Genomic DNA, 20577 nt, shown 5'->3' on the forward strand with positions numbered 1-20577 from the left:
CAGTCTGGCTGCTGTCTGTTCCATATGCATATCATAAGTCTTTATCTGATGCTCTGTGATGGACACTCACTGACATTGTCTGGCACATTAGAAAAACTTCAGTAAACATTCTTGCTGAGAATACTGCACAAGCAAGATAAAGAAGTAGAAGTCATCTCAAGTTATATCTCAAATATGCACTGTATACTTATTGTACTCACACAAGAGAAATGCTTCTGTTTACCTTGAAGTCACAAAATTTGGACTCACATTTCCCACTGGCTTCAATATAGTATTATACATTCTTCTAAAAGAGCCTGCTTATATGGTCCTGGATGTTTGCATTAAAACTGTTACAGCATTCAAACTCCTTGAATCATTATGCACATTAACCTTGAGTATCATCATAAGAGTGTTCACTGAGGCACAGATAACCACAAAGCAGGCAGGAAAAAAATTGTAGTAGAACAAGGGTTCAAGGTCACATGTCAACCAAGAACACATATGCTATGTAAAAGAGTTGGCTAATAAAGATGCAGACAAGATTCCTCAAGGTCTTAAGGACAATTTTTCAATCAAATTTTTCAATATCATTGTGGGCACTGCCATCAATTTTATGAAGAAGCATTATGAGCAATTTAGCGAGCACACCATCTACTGGACTGTTCTCCACAACATAAATGAAGTTTCAGAGGATATTACTAACTTAGTGAGAAACATGGTATCTTTCATTTTCCCAGAATCACAGAATCGTAGGAAAAAACAGATAGAATAGATCTCAAGAGGTCAACTAGTCCAACTGCCTGCCCTAAAGCTGCAGCGACTACACTAAAAACATTCCTGACAGATCTTTGTCTAAACACCTAAAAATGTCTACTGATGGCGTTTTCAGAGTCTCCCTAGGTAATCTATCCAGAAGTTTTCTATACTTACAGTTAGAAAGGGCTGTTTTTTTTTCTAATGGCTAACTTGAATATCTCTTGTTGTAATTTAAGCCCATAAGTTCCTATCCTCTGAACTGAAACTTAGCTCTGGAAGATGGTTATTTGTGGTTTCAAATTGGATACAAGTTGTGCACAGAACTAAACCTTCCTGGATAATGTTTTCAAAAGCAGTTAAGAGCTAGTGCCACTATAAAAAATGACTTCACATTTAGGAGCCTAAGTTCTAGTGAAAGTCACCTGGATATAGAAGCCTAAATGCCCAAGTTATCTTTTAAAAGGGGATTTAAATTCCTAAGTTATTTAGGCCTACTCCTCTTCAAGTGAGTAAGTAGCACTTACACAGATAAATTTAGTTACATGAATAGCATTTTGGACCACTTATGCAAATCCCCACAGTGCAACTCACCTTCTCTTTCCAAGCATGCTCAGAACTCCACCTGAGTTCTGCAGATGAAAAACAATATGTAATAGGCAAGTGTATTTTGGGCACGAATCCTAGATCCATTGTGTATCTAATGAAATAATGTAATTAATGAGCACCATATTAGATTTTTCTTTTTGCATCTTCTGTATTCTTAGTATCTCTGTTTGTTTAGAAGGGGTTTTTTTCTCATGCTTTTCCCTGTGAGTGTGTGTGTGAGTTAGAAATTAGACTCTCAGGGCATCATCAATGGAAGATTACCTGAGAAGACTTAAGTTTATCATTGAAAGCACTCAGAAAGGATGCTTTTTCTCAGGCATCTTCCTGGAGACAGCTTTAGTGACTAACAAATGGCCAAGCAGGGGATGAGAATCCCAGGCCAACTCAACACGATCTTCATGTGAACCTCCATGAAGGATTTACCTTCAGAGGTAGGTGTAAGTTCATTTTGTACCAAAGTCACATCAAAATTAGAGACCTGGAGCATATTCTCTCCAAAGGAAGGGCAACACATATTAGGTATTTCCTATAATTTTTAATATCCCTCACTGCCATCAGCTGCAGCTTCTCTAGCTGAAGCTTATAAACATATCAGAATTTGACAATGCATTTGGAAAGACTGAGTTTTTTGGAAATGTGCTTCACTGAAGAAACACAGAAAAGTTAGCCTGTTTACAGTGGCAGAACTGGAAACTTTACCAAGAGAAATGCATGCAAGTTTAATTATAACTATTAACCTAATAGACTTTATTTAAATTAGAAATATATCTACAATTTCCCCATATGTATTTTTTACAAAAGAGGAAAGAAATAAAGCATCAGACTTGAGACTGTAAAAGCTAGGTATAGCCATGAGTATTTTCTTAAAGTCCATGTAAATTAAAGACAGGAATAAATAAATCCTTCCAAAATCAAAGTCCTTTCCTAGCTGTTTAGCCAAACTTGTTTCTTGCATGGTGCACTTCACTCAAACCTAGCTTCCAAACACTTCTGAATGTAGCTAATTGAGAGTCAGATGAAAATCCAAATTTTCTCCACCTGTCATGTTGATATTCCACGATCATATTTATCTCAATACAGAGAAAGGGGGAAAGAGAGGTCTGAGCTGCAAGCTAGTTTCTGCATCAAGATCTTTAGCACTAGTTGTACTATTACATATTTTAGCCTGAAACTGTGCTGTCATTCACCTCTAATGCAACATCTCTAAGGTAAAACAGTATCCTTGACTCATGCACCCTTCATTTTCTTCATATTAGTGCATAGCTTCCAATTTTCAGTAGAATGCAGTAGAATTCATGGAAGATCATGTTAATGGTGAAAAACTAATCTCTTGGGTATCTAGTAGGTTTTGAATATTAGGGCAGAGACTTCATATTCTAGGTTCAGAAAGGAGCCAATACAAAGAGCGGAGCACAATCATGAAGTGTTCACAATGCCATGTATTGTTCAGCAGGCAAGCTGCTGTAGTTGGAACTATTCCATATTGTGTGGTTTCATTTCTAAATATAGACAATTGAGATAATCAAGCCAAGAGGTCATACTGTTGATTGCATGATCATGTTGGATGTATTTTCTTGGTCAGTTGCAGAGAAAGATGGGCATTTTTCTGCCATGGCTATTGCAGAATCTAATACATTTTGAATTCTAAAAATAGGCTGCAGACCAAGTTAACAAGCTGCAAAGAGAAGTTCTCAAAGGTGGGGTATGTTATAAAGGAACTAAGTCTTCTTACAGGCACAGCCTCTGACTTACCTGTATTTAAGTGCCTATGTCAGTCAGTCATCAAAGGAAGTGGGAGATGGTGGTATTCATATTTTAAGGACAGAGATTGTAGGATTGGATGTGTCCTACATGCTGTTAACATGTAGGACACACTGCACTTCAAGAGGGACATCGACAGCATGGAGAGGGTCCAGAGGAGGCCACTCGCATGATCAGGGGACAGCAGGACAGGCCCTATGAGGAGAGGCTATGGGACCTAAACCTGTTCAGCCTCCAAAAGAGAAGGCTGAGGGGGGATCTTGTGGCCTGTTATAAACTAGTCAGGGGGGATCAGCAGGCATTGGGGGAGTCACTGTTCCCCTGTGCACTGCCAGGAGTGACCAGGAATAACTGTCACAAGCTGGCAGAGGGCAGATTTAGGCTAGATATCAGGAAGCGCTACTTCACAGTCAGGGCGGCTAGGGTCTGGAACCAACTTCCAAGAGAGGTGGTCCTGACTCCTACCCTGGGGGTTTTTAAGAGGAGGTTGGATGAACATCTTGCTGGGGTCATTTGACCCCAGTATTATTTCCTGCCATGGCAGAGGGTCGGACTAGATGATCTACTCAGGTCTCTTCCAACCCTAGAAACTATGAAACTATGAAACATTTCAGCCTAAGATGTCTTACCAACTCTTCTAACAATTTTCTATAGGTGTGTGATAGTATTGTGAGGGATTCTGCAGATGGAGGAAGGGTTACCCATAACAAACCTCTGGAGTCAGTCTGAAAGGAAAATATTGAGCTACTCTGAAAAGTTTTCATTTGCACTTGCAGCTTTGAGAAACAAATAGTAGTATTTGGTGGTTAACACTATCAGATGCTACTGAAAGGTCTGTACAACAGACCTTTGCTGTACTGAAAGGTCTATACAGCAAAAGAATGAGTATGTACAGTTTGATGCATGTCATTTACTGGGAGAACCAATCCTATTTCAGTCATGTGATATAGACTGAGGAGGCAGCACTGCTGACTACTTTCTGCTTCGCATTTACTAGGAGACAGGAAGAAAGAAACTGGGTTGTAAATACTGATGTGTCTGGTGCTAAGCAATAGTTTCTTTACACTGGTTGTACATAAGAACATAAGAATATAAGACCTGCCATTTACTAAGTCAGAACATAGGTCCTTCTTGCCCAGCATCCTGTGTCACACAGTGGCAGAGAGTAGATGCTGAAAGAGAGAGTGAACTGGGTAAAACCAGGGGGTTTTTTCCACTGTTCCTCTCTCACTTGCAGCCTCCAACATTTAAGGTCTAAGAAGTTCTGATGCAAAGGCTGTATCCCTAACTCCTCTGCTCAATAACCACTGCTGCCCCATTTCTCCGAGAATTTGTCCCTTTTTGAAATGGCTGAACTGTCAGATTCCACATTATCTGATGGCAATGAGTTCCATACTTTAATTACCACTGGGTGCATCTACACATGCAATTAATGCAACACAATAAACTCTGGAGCCATTTGAGCCAGAGTACACCACTCCTGGGTGCAGTGTCTACACATGTGCCTAGGACAGCAGCAATTTGAGCCAGAGTGGAGAATCCCCTGGCTCCAGGTGGCAGAATCAGGTGCCAGAGGGGCTGGCAGGAGCCGGGTATCTGGCTCCTGGCTGACTCAACTGACTGGAGCCATTTGCACCTAGCAGTCACTGTCTACATGGGTGTTTGATCATACCTAATGACTCCACCATAAGATAGTACTGTCCCCAATAGTACTATCCCACAGTGAAGTTAATTAGTTTATTGCACCCGACTATTGGCGCACGTGTAGACTATGATGCTTCCCTGTGGAGCTAATTAGTCTACTCCACAGTAAAATGCACGTGTAGATGCACCCACTGTGTGAAAAATAACTTCCTTTTGTTAGTAGTGTTATTGCATATTTTAGCCTCCAATTCAAATTCTTGTCATCATAGTGATACAGTGAATCTGTGTGTTAATAGTAAGGGATTTTATTGCTTTTACCATCCAGAAAATATAAGGTTCAGAGTCTGAACCTCCTTCTTTTTCAAACTTCAGTTCTGTGGTCTCTCTGTTTTGCCAGTAGACATGAAATGATGGGAACGGCAGCAATTAGAGGCAGCTTAGATAAGATAGTGTAAAAAAACTATGGTTGGTGGTTGAAATGGATGTGTGTATATAATCTTTCCCATACTGCATATCTGTTTCTGGAAGCAGAAATGAAAGGTGAAATATTAAGCTGAATTTAGGACCCATTTATATCTGGGATCTTGTTATCAGACCCATAATCTCTCAATTTAAGCCTATCAGGGAATAGTCAGCTTGCCATTGGTTGGGATATAGTTGCCAAAGCCCAGCAGCTGAGGGTTCTTGGTGAAGAACTATGCTTCTTCAAATGGATTTCTGTAGTTGACAAAGTCAAGGCTTAAACCTATTAAACACCCAGATTTTTAATTGACCTCTGGGCTCTTTTTCAATAACAGTGATGGAGCTTTTGTTATTCTCTTCCCCCACTGGAGTTGTATTTTGTTAATATACTCTTTTAATTTAAGTTGCCCAGGTGCCAAGGTGATGGGAATTAGAAACAAATCTTCAAGAACTAAAGGAAGAAAGACAGATTCACTCTTTTTGGATAAATCTTTGCAAAAAAGCAACTGACATAATAACAGAAAAGTGTACAATAAACAATATGGAATTGTTTTTATTAAAATGGCTTACCGTGCACAAGGCAGTATCCAGTTTGAAAGTCATTGTACATAAGCTTTGCTAAACATAATATGTAAGACAAACTAATTTTCTACTGCACTCTAAATCACAGTTTGGCTTTATTAATGGATTTGTTTTGGGGTCTTTTGCCCTGTTTACATTTCTTCAATAGAGGCAGGAGGAACAGAAGCAGAGATCTGTTTTCCCTTCAGTCTGTCATACTGAATTAGCTTTTAAACAGCCAAGATATTGCAACCTGAAAATGAAGATATTTAAATACATGATAAGAAAAAAAAAGAAACACCATGCTGCAATATGCCAACAGCCAAGCTTCTTTGTGGGCTATATCACAAGGTAATTGGCTGTGATGTGAATTATGCATCCTCAGCCAAATGTGAGAGCGCTTAACAGACACAGAGGTCAATTATCTCTTAGTAGAGCCCGCTACAAAGACAGAGGTTATTGCAATTAGAACATGCTATTTAAAATGCTTAGTTGTTTTAGTATTTTAAATCACCACATCTTTTCATAAAGATGTGCATTGTAATTCTTGTAGCCATAATCATCACAGAATAAGCTGATCTTAGAAAAGAAAATCATAAAAAAATGAGTCACCTAGGTTTCTTTTAACAGGAGCCTTAGAAAGCATAGACTATTCGAATAAGAGAGAAATTCACAAGAGAAATGAGGGCTCTGTTTCTTTTCATGAGTTCAAGCCTAAGTATATGTTTGTCTTAAGTCTTCTCCCACTGGAAGAAAATGCAGACATACATTGCACAGGCAAAAAAGGGGCAAAATGCTTTATATTAAGAATTTGTTACAATGATGAGTGTTGCAAAATAAAAAAGAGACAGGCTTGAATCAAAACTGTGGACCAATCCCCAAAATATTTGGAAAAAGATGATCTGGATTTGCATATCACTGCTTGCTTCCGTTTTTATAATAAGCACACTAAAATCTTAGCTCTGAAATGTCTCCAAACCAAGCTGAATTCTGAAATGCTCTTGAGGTTCTTTTTTTAGAGGTGAGCTATTTGTAAAGTCTCCCTTTTTCTTCAACATTGTAAACTCCAACATGTATCACTCCATGAAAGTATTTGCACAAAACCAACATGAGGTTTTTCCTTATGCAATGTGGTGGGGAAAAAAACCTTAATTTTGGTTCAAGTAGAGGGTCTTGCCTCTGCCCTGTGCTGCCCTGCCCCACGATGCCTCTAACCTTCCCTCACCTGCCTTCCCCGCTACTCACAACTGCCACATATCCCAGCTCTGTCTCTGTGTTCACAACCATGTCTATATCTACGCCCAGATCCAATCTGGCTTTGCATTGGGGTACAGAGCACAGGCTGGCTCCTGCCCCCATCTGGCCAGGCAGCAGTGGCTGCAGTGGCAGCAGCTCCAGCCCTGGTCCCAGCTCTGGCTCCAATCCAGCCTGGAGCCAGGGCTGGGGCCAGGGCTGCCACCATTGCAACTGATGCTGCCTGGGCAGGTGGGGAGTGGAGCTAGCATGTGCTCTGTGCCTGGATCAGAGTGGGGCCAGAGCCATGATTCAGGGCAAGAGGTGGCACTGAGAAAGGGAGAGGAAGGAGGCCTGGGAAAGAGGGCCAGTGGTGGGAGGGGGCAGGTACCAGAGGTGCAGGCATGGGGGTTGTTCAGGCAAGGCAGGACAAACACAAGAGAGCATAGGCATTGTAGGGGGAGGTCAGGTGCTGGGTGACACAGGTACAGAGGGGTCAAGTAGCAGGGGAGCAAGTAGTGGGGGAAGACTAGCAGGGTCAGGTTTTGCTCCCTTCCCCTACTGCCTGTCCCCTCAGGGCCTGCCCGTCTGCCAGTGCTCTCTCCAGCTCAGCGGTTGGGGAAATGAATTTCCAATACTTACATTCTATACCTGGAAAATGACAACATATTTATAATCTACTACCTGAAACCCACAAAACATTTCCAATTAAATTTACATCCTTTGACTGAATACTTTAACAGAGAATCAAAACTTCTCACCCTTGAAAAGGCTCCATAAAACTGGCCACATGTAAACTTAGGAATATAAATACATATTTTGTCAAAAGTCTAACCTTGTGACTTTTTTATAGGCATAGAATAAGAGGGCCCTTGTACACGTAAGGATATTGGCCCTTTTTGTGGTTTAATTGCCCTTTTTTAATTATTTAATTACATAACCATGTACATGTACAGTGGCATGTTATAGTTAAATTTCATAACAGTGTACACATTCAGCAGTGTATTTTGATTTAAATGACTTTGTAACACAGCAAACTAAAACACATCCCCTGTATGTTAGTTTACTATGTAACTAATTACAGCGATATTCCTCATGTGTACAAGGGCCCTATCTGGAGAAGGTGGTGGGGATGGTGCACAGCGTGCTGGAAGCCCAGGCGTATTTGGGGAAACTCAGGCTAGGCGGGCTTCCAGCACCCCACGCACTGCTCCTGCCACCTGCTCCAGCTGCCAGCATACCCAGCCGTCCTCCTGCTGCCTTCCTGGGGCAGCCAGCTCATTTCCAGGCAGTCCCAGTTGGTGGGAAGGCAGCAGAAATGGTGCACAGGGCACTGGAAGCCCACCAAGCCCAGGCTTCCCTGAGCATGCCTCACTTTCCAGTGCCCCGTGCACCATTGGATCTGGCAGGTGCTGTCTGTAAGCTGGGGCTGCACCCATGCAGCTAGCACCCACCTGGGCAGCCCTGGGGGGGGCACCATTGCTGTGGAGGGAAGCTCCCGCCCCCACCCCACCGCCTGCAGCTCAGGGTCTACATGACCCAGTGGCAGCTCATGCAGGCAGACTCCACCAAAGGAAAAAAAAAGAAAGGGACCTGATTTTTTTTTTCTCTCTGCCTGCCTGCATCTCCCGTGGCTGGGGAGTGAGCTGCTGATGGGTCGTACATCCTGTGAGCTGTGGGGGACCCTGGTGCTTCCCTCCGTGGCAGTGGCACCCCCCCCAGGCAGCACCCACCCACTGGCACCCTGCCTCGGTGGTCCTTGCAGGTGCTGTCACTATGGAAGGAAACACCAGGGCCCCCTTCAGCTCAGAGCCCCCCAGCAGCTCACCCCCTGGCCTCAGGAGAGGTGGGTAGGTGCCGGGGGGGAGAAAAGGATCGGGCCCCTCACCGTTTGGGGTTTTTCCCCTCCAGCAGAATCTGCCCACTCCATGGCGAGGGAGCCCAGTGCTTCATTCTAGCTCGGGCTTGCCTGCATGCCTGGTTGAAATACTTTAGGATCTATAATAATAGCACACTTATTCTGTCTGGAGCACTCTGATTGGTTGTTTCAGTAAGCATTGTGACTGGCTGCCAGGACAACCAATCAGAGTGCTCTGGACAGACAGAATAAGCCTATTATTATGACAGATTTTCTGTGTGTAGAATCTACTTATTGGGGGCTGTCTTAAATCTGAAGTCATCTTAGATTTGGGTAAATACAGTACATGCATATTTATTAATCTAGCCTTTCAGCAAACAAAATATACTAAAACACACTTGTTAAATAATTTAGTAACAACATTTGATTGCCTTATCCGTACTACTTGTTCTGAAAAGAATAACCTCTCTTCTGGCTTGCCAACTTTCACATGAGGTTTCATCAGGAGGAAGAAATATAGCAGACAGATGCTGCCTGCTAATATTAGCAAATACTGCCTTAAAAGAATATGTGATCTAAATCAATGCACTTTTCCTTAAAATAATATATTTTCTTAAATTTAAAACAATACATATTTTTAAGTTGCTTGATGGCAGCCTCTATCAAAAAGACCCTGTCTACAAAGGAAAATATGTCCTATTGTCTTTCTAGTATACTGAATACAAAACAAGTTGAGGCCCAGCTATGGAATAAAAATAAGATCTACTGCATAGGACATGATGGTTTACAAATAGAAAATGCAATTTCTCACTACTACACCACATAATTGGCTTTCACACACAGTTGTATGATAGAAGTAAGAGTTGTGGTTTAAAAAGAGAGAGAGAGTTACAATTGCCCACTTCCCTCCTCCCTAACTCACACCAATAAACCACAAATTATGTTTACAATGAAGATGCCCAGAAAAACAGAAAACAGCATTTATTTAGCTATCATTTGAGAGATCTCTGTGCTTCAGAGGTCCTGGGGGCAGAAGGCACCAAATATTCAAAAAGACAAACCTGAAAATACATCTCAATACTGGGGAAAAAACCTTAAGAGCCAATAAATCCTTGTTCATTTTTGTTAAGTGAAAAGCAGCTGCACAGCAATAGTTTTCAAAAAAAGAGTTCTGTTCCACCTGAAGCAAAATATAAAATATGTTTAATAATATACTATCAGCTCAATAATGCAGAATTCATTCTGCGTAGTCCCTTTTGTTTTCTTTGCCTAGTCCTTTTTCTGAGAGCTTAGTTTCAGTGAACTTTAAAGAATTTCATAATGGCAAAATCCACTATTTTTTATTCACAATTTCAAATAACTATTTTTAGGGCTAAGCTCTCTATAATCTTTCCCAATTTAGTTTGCAAATTATATACTAGTCCACTGAAATATTTGGGCATGCAAACAGGTTTTTGCATGCACAATTATGGTTATGCCATAGTGGATTTATGGTTATGTTCATCCGTGCTTTGTGTAGGGTTTAGAAAATTTTTACTCTTGAAATCTATAACTACTTGCTCTAGGGTTACCATATTTCCAGTACCAAAAAAGAGGACCCTGCGGGCAGGATGGGGGAGATGCAGGGGTGGGGGTGGGGAGGGAAGAGAAGAGGAGGTAGAGCCAGGCAATTTGTACTGGTTGAGGTCGTTTGCCCCATTCCACTTTTCATATCATTTCACACCCAAACAGTATAAAGGCTCCTCATGGACAGATCTGGGGCCTATCACTAGAAAAAAATAGGTAAATGAAAGGAAAAAAAATCACCTTGGTCCAGCTTCTAGCATAACAATCCCTTACCTCCCACTAGGCTACATTTTGTTGGAATACTTTACACAACAAAGAGGACTTAACAGGCTACCTTTTTTTTCTACTCCAGGCCTCCCTTTATGGTTGATGGCACCTACTGCATTGCAAATGACATCTCTCCTGAAATGTAACTTGCTTTCTTTCTCAACATTTTTTAGTATGCGGGTAAACAGGAAAAAGGCTGGTGTTTATTGTGGTTTTCAGACTTAATGATTATTATTGCTCTAAATTATTTTCTGAATATCTAAGCTAGTCTTGCAAATATACCAGCAATGCCACAGAGAGGCTTATGTGTCTTAAACTGAACTGGGGTCACCCAACTGGGATGGCCCAGCAGCACAATTTAGGATGCTTTAAATTAAGATAATTTAGGATGCTTTAGTGAATTTAGCATCCTAAGTTATCCTAATTTAAAGCATCCCAAATTATGCCACTGGACCATCCCAGTTTCAAGCAATGGTAAACCGCATCAGTGTAATTCTTAACATTTAATAGTCTTGTTATGCATGGTAGTATTGGTTGCTAGTATTAGCTGAGAACAGCTATTAGATCAGTGACTCTCAACCTTGAAAGATTTAAGGAACCCTTTGTTAAATTCAAAGCACCACTTGGAAAATGCCAGCTCTTAGTTTTCACTCCTTTTTTAACTTTAAAATAATAATAGAACAATTTTTCTGTTGCAAAGAATTCAGAAAGACCACCACATTTCAAAATGTTTTAATACTCTGGATTCGTATTTGAAACCTGGGTTTATCTTGCACACCTAACAATGCTAACATTGCGTAGCACTCCACTGTACTCTTGAAAGGATTTCAAGGCACCCCAAGCTGTGGTACCCTGGTTGAGAATCACTGTATTAGAAGATCAACTGACAGAAGCTAAATCCTGGAGAAAGACATCTTCTTGTGGAGAGAGGGAGGGACTTAGAAGAACTTACCACATCCCTTCCAGGAGGCACAGGGGTGGCTGGTGCCTCCTGAGTCTGGGAGGGCACAATTTGTGGGCGGGCCAAAAGCCCCATATCCACTCCTATATGTCTGCACTATGGCTTAGTGCTCCTTCTCCCCCAACATGCCGCAGGCCCGCGCAGCAAAAAAACTGCCCCATCCCGAGTAGTGCCAAGTCAGAGGCCAATCTCGGGGGGGAGGGGCATGCCAGCGCAGGAGGGTATCTATCTTCACAAAATTCAGACACTTGACTACTTTGCTGTACATCTGGACTCTCCACTGCTTCCAAATAACCATGGCTATTAAAAAATGTTGATATCTGTCTGGAGCTGGGTAAAAATCTGTTCTCTCCTTTCATAATGTGATCCACAAAGTTATGATCTCATGTCTTATTAGTTATTTTAATTCTTTGTACCTTGGTATAAAAATATTCAGAACCACAGCACCCCAAAATAGCTACAAATGATTCACCACACAGCCACCTATCTTCGCAGTATCACAGACCATTGAAAAGACATCACTGTGATTCTAGGGGGTTTTTTTTGGCTCACTATTAACTACTAAGTCATATTCACTTCACAAAATGGCCCGGCTTGCTTAAGCAACACTTCCTAACCGCAAACATGCCTTCCTATGAAACTTGCAGTCTACTAGGGCAATGAAGCTGTTCACCTCAAAAGAGAACACTAAGGACAAGAGAGACCTTTCTTTGCAACTGGCTGATGAATCTGGAACTGATTCCTGGAAGAAATTAAGATAATAAAACCTCAGCACATCAAGTGAAAAGCTCACTTTTTGCAACTATATTACTCCAAAGATCCCAGTACTCGTAAGATTTCAGATCCCTCACGGAAATGGCAGGGATGAAGAGAGGGGGAAGGGAAATACATATATTTCTTTATGGCTATGTTTCATAACCCTAGGAGTATCTTAAAGGCCACAGGGTATATCTACATGAGATGCCGCTGACCCAGGTGGTTGGATACAAGGGTGCTTGAGTGCAAGGGCTGCCTGCCAGCTAGCCCCACACTGGATCACCCTCTCGACTGCAGCATGTTCAGCCAGGTCAGAACAGCCCCAGACTGGCAGACAGACCCTCAGGCCTCCTGACAGCCAGGGCTGCTCTGACCAGGCCAACATGCCGCAGTCCCAGGCGTGTGTGCAAACGGCGCACCTGGGAGCAATAAACTCCAGAACGATATGCACTGGAGTTTATTGCTGAAAATTAATGGCACATGTACACACACACAGAGTGCACTACAGGTCTGTCTTAAACCCTAGAAGAAAGTTTAGTAACATTGAAAGCACTCAGTACAGTAATTATCCTCATCAGACTTTTCTTGCAACTTAAGTTGTATTGTGGCATCGATTTTTTTTAAGTGTCAATTGACCGCATAGTATAAAACAAAACAAGTAGAGTTTGCTAATTTGAAAAGAGTCCTAAAGGCTTTAATATTCCTTGCACTATAGCAATGCAGAAAGTCATTCCTATTTAATTAGTTAGGCCAAAGTATTTGCAAAACAATTAAGAATGTAATTTAATTTTGGTGTTTGGTAAACATCCAGGGATTCATTCATTGTGAACTTATGACCTACATGTTGAGTTTACTTTGCAAAGTATCATTAAACCAGTCAGTTAGAACTTACAATTAAAATGCATGACATGGCAAGTCTAATATGTACGTTCTGCAGAACTAAAAATATGCAACATCCATTTATTTTTTAAATATTTAGACAATTAGCAAAAATTAATTGTATTGGTCAAACACAGCTTGTTTTTCTCATGCAGGAAATCCCTTTGAAACTGTCTTAAATAAAATGGGCTACATTCAGGGACTATGTCCCTACTTACTGCTCACATGGAAAGGCAAACAAGTTTAGTTTGGTGGTTCATAGGCTGCTGCCACAAGCCACCAGCAATGGCAGAAATCCTATAAATAGATAGGAAAGATTGATATTGATATATGTGCAACAGCTTGGCTCTTTATAGGCAGTGACAGCAAATCCCTGAGCACAGCCAATAGGTAGCATGAAATACTAGCGCAGCCAACAAAGGCAAGTAGCAGTACTCCGTAAACGCACACACACAAGTCAGCAGAGACTGGTCAGCCACATCAGAATTATTGTGTGCAGTCATTAAATCATAAATACAATAAACAATATTTTTAAAAATGAAGGTTGACACTTTTGGCACCTGAAAGTTAGGAAATGGCAAAATTAAGGTTGCCTTTGCATGTGTGTTATGCTACACTCCTTAGTTACATGGTCATTCACTATTTTTTTCCTTGGAGGAATTCTTCTTCAATCTATAAATTGGAAATTATTCAATATTTTCTTTCACCTATGTCATTCAAGCACTGTTTAATACATACCATCTAAATTTAGCACTGAATATAAAATAATTAATCTCCTCCATTTTTCTAGGGTACACCCACTAATTTTGAAGGGCTTCACAAACATTTATCTTTACAACATCCCATTTTACAGGTGTGGGACTGAAACACAGTGATCAAAGCCAATCTCTGTAATAGATATCAACATAAAGATCCAGATCCTCACAGATGACTGGGAATTGGGCCACAGCGCTTAAGAAGAATTTTGTGCTGTGCAAGATTTCCTCACACAGATGTCAGTACATCCTAGTTTTATCTCGCCTGCAGTGTTCTTGCTGTTCCAGTCTTGGGACCTCTCTCAGCAAAAACTGCCAGACATGTAGCACATTAAATTGTAGCTTGGTTTTTGTGGTAGGGACAGACTCTCACGAGGGAGAAGACTGAAAGCACCAAGCCCCCTTTACATGTGACCTAAGCTAGAACCCAGCTCTCCAGAGGCAAAAGGCTAGTGAATTAACCTACTCTGTCACCTAACCCTTCACTATTGATTAGTAATTATTCTTTTCAAATGAAACAAGAATGTAGGACATAAGGTCACCTACAGTATATCTTGAGAATATCCATGGCTTCTACACCTCCTTCAATCAGTTATCACTGAAGGCTGAGTCAAGAAAAATTAGTTCTCATTGAAATACAATTACAAATGTAATTTCATTCAGTCTTTGTAAATAATGAGGAGTACGTGCATGCAGGCTTTCTGTGAAGTAGCAAAGCCAGATATAGCAGGCATGACTATAATCCAAATTCTGCTTAATTTGATAAAGCGGTTCAATAATTTGATTAAAAAAAAAAACCTGGCCAATTAATACGTAATGCAATGGACACTGATGATGTCATCAGGCAGCTCTCTGCAGCATTCATTCTAAGAAGCCATTCCTCTACGCCGATTGGCTGCTTGTTCAAAAACTCCCATCTGCTTTAATGTGGTAGTACAACTGGGAGTGGGTGAGCAGGGCACAAATCCTGGGCACCGAATAGGTGTGGGAGGGAGGGGGATGTTTGGTGTCTAAAGTCACATACCTATCCCAGAGCTAAGATATGTAAATACTTTTCCTGGCATGGAGCTGCAGTACACTGTTGCATTGCATTCACCAGCATCCTAGTGCTATAGCAGCCATTACAGTATGTACCATCAAATAAAGATTTGTAATACGTCTTCCCATGCAGTACATTTTGCAAAGTCCAGACAACTTGTCATACCATCATATTTTACAGACTTTATCTTACATTGTCAAAACAACTTAAATATAAATGTGTCCTGAATTATTTAAATACATATTTTGACATAGGGATTCAAAGACAGGAAACTAAGTTTCAGGACTTGACCTAATCCCACAATATTGAAGAGTTTTAGAATTAAGACTCCACAGATGATTCTCTTCTCCTTAGGTACAGCAGAGACCTCAAAACACCTTATTAATCTTGTACAGTATATATGCTGGACCAGTCCCAGCTGTGTAGAAGCACATCAGCAACCCCCCTTTCTTCCCCTCCAGCAGTGAGTGTGAAGATGCAGCTGAGGCCCCAGAGGCTCCCAGGAGTGGCAGCAACCCCTGGAGGCAACAGCCAAACATAGTGCTTCCCAGCATTGCACCCTAGCAGCACTCCCCAGTGGCCAGAGCAGCACTTCCCAGCATCAGAGTAGCAGCAACTACAGTGCAGGCCTCACTACCCAACACAGGCTATTTTACCGTGATGTAGCTGGTAAAGCCCCTGGAAAGCAGCTCTGGGTGTTTCCCTTCCCAGCTAATGGAAGATTGCTTTGCTGGTGACAGTTACTGTGATCTGTTTTGAATTACTGAGTACCTCTACATGAGACATTTAGTGTGCAATGGACTAGTTAACTGTGCAGTAAACATCTCAGCATCTACACATGCATTCCTATTAGGGCACATGAAATTAATAAACTCTGCAGTAGATACAAGTACTACCCTGCTGCAGAGTTTTTTTCTTGCACAGCAGTGCACATAAAAGCACTGCCCCAGCTGGCTAGGGTGCAGGGTGCTTCAGTTCAGGACTAGCTGGCAGGTAGTTTGACTGCTGAAGCACCCAGTCAGCCACTCTGCAGCTTCTGGAGCCTGCTCAGAGCAACTAGCCTTACTGCCTGGTCAGAGCCGGATTGGAGCAGTTGCTGGCTGAGGCACAAAGGTGCTCCAGTGTAGGGGCTGCCTGCTGGCCAGCCCCTCACCAAAGTGCCTTTTTAGCAGCACATGGAGCCCAGCCAGAGTAGCCCTGGACTGGTAGGATATCCCCTGGGTCCCCTGCCAGCTGAGGCTGCTCTAACCAGGCTCCACACGCGCCATACAAATAAAGTCTGGTGCAATAAGCTCCAGAGTTTATTCATGCTCATTAATCACATGTATAGGTGCACCCACCATTAACTAAGTTTTAACAGTACAGTTTTTTCTTAAGGTGTATGTTTGCTCCCCTTTTTTCTGTAACAAACCCTGTTTTAGTTTAACATTTGCTTGGGAGTGGGGAAATTTGTTCACATTAACGTCAGTTGCAATTTATTTTCCTAGGTTTCTGGGTGGAGGCTCAAGCAAAATGTGGTGTTTAACCCTTATGTTCAAACCTGGCCCCCATTACTGCCATCCCATGCCTGGTAGAAGGGTTACACATATTAACAGAATAATGTGCAGAATTTAGTACTGGCTGTGTCCATTCTATCCCTGAGCAATTAGCAAACAGAAGGTTCAAGGCTGACAGTTCAGCACATTTCATGAATGATAATATTCTCTGAAAAATAGAATTTATTGGTGATGGATACTGAAAACTTTATGGCTGCTGACAGATGTGGGAAAAAAAGTTTGCTTTACCAAAAGAAGAAGCATGTTAGTTCAACGTGGCTCTGCAGCATCTGTATAGATCAGGCACTTCAGCGGGACTTTTTGATGCTTTTATCTAATAGCTGATTCAATCAATTATTAGAGAAAAGTGCCCAAAAAGCCTCACTAAAGTGCCCAATCAATACAGATGTTGGGTGAGCCAGCTCCAACTAATACAATGCCTTTTCTGGGCCTGCGCTGGGCTCTGCGCAGGGGCACACGGAATTTAAAATAAAGCACCATTTTTGTTTTTGTTTTTTATATCTGTAAACAGTCTGGTTTTTAATATGAAATTTTGCAACCAGTGACTTAAGTCAATTCAAGTCTTCTTATATACCATAAATAATATACATATATATAATACATATAAATACACACACACACCATGAAACTAAATGAAACAAATAGTATTAACATATAACTATCACCTGCTGTGCATATGAAACTTTTTCTTAGAGATTTTTTTAAAATATGCATATCTGTATTAGAATCATAATGGCTCTAGCATTATGGATTAACATGATACAGGGACCACAATTAGTCCAAAGCAGCCATTTCAGTCTGGCAAGGACAAAGTATGCATTTTATGAATGTATAAGTTGAGTGTACAGTCTGTCACTCAAACTCTCATACATTTCAATGACAGATTTTTTTTTTCCTCTGGCACTGGTGGTTTTAGTATAGCTACTGCCAGGAAAGGACACTGTTCTGGGAGGTTTAACGCAAAAGCATTAAAATATAACGACAAAAAAAAAGATTTCAAGTAGCATTAAGAATCTGATTTAAATCCACAAAAGCAAGGAAATTTAACATTAAGGCAGACAATTCAGGCTGACATGCTACCTCTAACTCACTCTAGATACTGCTTGTCACATGTAAAGGAAGTTATTAAAACCATTAAAAAATACATTGTGCACCGGGGCAGCCAGATTTCAGAGCATGGTAAATTAAAATGAGGGATGGATAAACCTGAAAATGTTCAAAGGCTAATTCAGTTCAAAGATGTGACTAAAAGTTCAAGTGATTACGCAAACCTTTATAGTCTGTTAATTGAACTGTAAATCTCATCATAACAAGCTTTCCTGAAGTATTTCGGGCCAGAATTCTCCAACCTGGTTGCCTAACCTTAGGCCTCTAAATACAATAGGTAGACATATAAATAAAAATGACCTTCCGTTTAGAAGTGTGTGGGCACCCTCAAGTCATGTAGAAGTCATTGGGTTCTCTAGGTATTCAACTGTTGCACTCATATATAAGCTACATACAGTTGCATTTCTAAATGTGGTTTTTAGAAACTAACTGTAGGAATGCCAAGGTTCCAAAATTTTTGTTATAGTTTTTCAGCTTCTGCTGTTACCTGAAACAATGTTTTTTATTCTTCATTATGCTTTGCACATAGAAATAGATGGACAAAAACCCTGACTCCTGGATCATTTAATCTAAGACAAATCCAAGAAAATAAAATGTATTTTTTAAAACCTCGGCATAGCTTCAGCTCTAGTTCTCTTTTGGTTTTAAGAGGAAACTGAAGCCATTTTTTTCTTTTAACTAAGCAGGTTTACTTACCACCCATTACAACAATAATCTTTTTAAATGAGGATATAGAGGAAGGAGTTTTTCAATTAATTTTAAGAGGGTTTTAGAAATCAAAGAGTAAAATTTTGAGATAAATGTGGAAGTAGCTATCAGGGAAACAAGGGTGGATCCATGGGCATGCAGTTGTAGAGTTGCACCCCCCTTTGATTCCTGGTCCATACGAAATTTAAAACCAAATACCTGACAGTAGCAGCAACATTTCTATTCAGGAAGCAGTAACATAATCAATTGACTTCATGGCTCTTTATAATCCTGATTCCTTCTAAACTCTTCATTTTACAGATGTTAGTGACCCCCTCTCCTTTTTAATGCTTTTGATGTTCAGTTAATCAAACTACCTTTCTTCTGCAATTCTACTGTTAGCTGATCTGGGGAACATAGCTCCGATTTCATAGCCCTATAGACTTTTTTAATTTCAACTAAAAACATTAACTCAGGTACAGAAATAACTTTCAGTGAAGCACTAGATGTACTTTCAAGATGCCCAAGAAGGCTGGATTTCCTTTTATGAATCTGAAAAAGAGATATCCATTTAATTGTAATGACTGCAGAACTAATAAAACAATATATTTTAATTATTTTTGCCTAGTTTGATGTTTTTGTACATAGGGGGCATGTCTACATGTGTATTTGTGCGGGCTTAAATTTATTACACAGTAAATTACAGCACAGTAGTGGGAATAGGCTGGCATCTACACCTTCATAGTTTCATAGTAAGTAAGGTCGGAAGGGACCTAAGCAGGTCATCAAGTCTGACCCCCTACCATGGCAGGAAAGAGTACTGGGGTCAAATGACCCCAGCTAGGTGATTATCTAGCCTCCTTTTGAAGACCCCCAGGGTAGAAGCGAGCACATCTTCCCTTGGAAGTTGATTCCAGATCCTAGCCGCCCTGACTGTGAAGTAGTGCTTCCTCATGTCCAGCCTGAATCTACTCTCAAGAGTAGATTGAAAGGCTTGAGAGGCTGTACATTCACAAGTCAGCTGGCCCACATGGAATGCACCCAAAAGCGCTAAAAGAGTTGGCTGACATCATAGCACAACCAATGGTGAGGATATTTGAGAAGTCATGGTGCTCTGGAGAGGTTCCAGAAGATTGGAAGAGGGCCAATGTGGTGCCTATCTTCAAGAATGGAATGAAGGCAGATCCAGGTAACTATAGGCCAACCAGTTTGACCTCAATTCCTGGAAAGATCTTGGAAAAAAATATGAAAGAAGCCATCAACAACAGGCTAATGGAAGGCAACATTCTGATAGCTAGCCAACATGGCTTCATTGTGGGTAGGTCTTACCTGACCAACCTCATTTCCTTCTATGACCAGGTGATGTGTCACCTGGACAAGGGAGGAGAGGTTGATGTCATATAGTTGGATTACAAAAAAACCTTTGTCTTGGTCTCCCATGATGTCCTCCTGGTAAAATTGGGGAACTGAGGCCTCGACAACCTCATGGTCTCATGGCTGGGAAACTGGCTCCATGGTCAGACCCAGAGAATGATATTCAATGGAACTAAGTCAACATGCCACATGGTGACCAGTGGTGTCCCCCAGGTTCAGTACTTGGACCAGTACTCTTTAATATATATTCATAAATTATCTGCATTCAGGTGTCAGAAACAGACTGGCCAAGTTTGCAAATGATATCAAATTAGAGGGAAGTGTGGTGATGCTAGAGAATAGGCTGGGGATTCAGGCCAACCCAGACAGGCTCGCAAGGTGGGCAGATCAAAATCTGATGACATTCAATGAAGAGAAATGCAAGGTACTCCACCTCAGGAGAAAGAGCCCTCATCATACTTATAGGCTTGGCAGTACTACACTCACTATCACCACAGCCAAAAGAGACTTGGGAGTCATGATTGACCACAAGATGAACATCAGATGCAGCGGTAGCAGTGGACGTAGTCTTCCTGGACTTTCAGAAGGCCTTCGACACTGTCTGTCACCCTGTTCTCATTAAGAAACTGGGGGACTGTGGTGTTGACACCCACACAGTCAATTGGGTTGCCAACTGGCTGGAGGGCTGCACCCAGAGAGTGATTTCATAGTTTCATAGTTTCTAGGGTCGGAAGGGACCTGAATAGATCATCTAGTCCGACCCCCTG

At 41.2% G+C, this 20577-nt stretch overlaps 1 long non-coding RNA gene across 1 annotated transcript in view; it reads right to left on the reverse strand.

Moving 5' to 3' along the window:
- Positions 1–5776: 5776 nt before the first annotated feature.
- LOC109320171 overlaps positions 5777–20577 on the reverse strand; it is a 54512-nt gene continuing 39711 nt past the window's right edge. Inside the window, exon 3 of the long non-coding RNA XR_002103740.1 lies at positions 5777–6025. This is a non-coding gene — a long non-coding RNA (uncharacterized LOC109320171). The remainder of the gene's footprint in view (positions 6026–20577) is intronic.

This window comes from Crocodylus porosus, unplaced genomic scaffold (genome assembly GCF_001723895.1).
Source record: "Crocodylus porosus isolate Cpor-Errol unplaced genomic scaffold, CroPor_comp1, whole genome shotgun sequence".
Taxonomy (NCBI): domain Eukaryota; kingdom Metazoa; phylum Chordata; order Crocodylia; family Crocodylidae; genus Crocodylus; species Crocodylus porosus.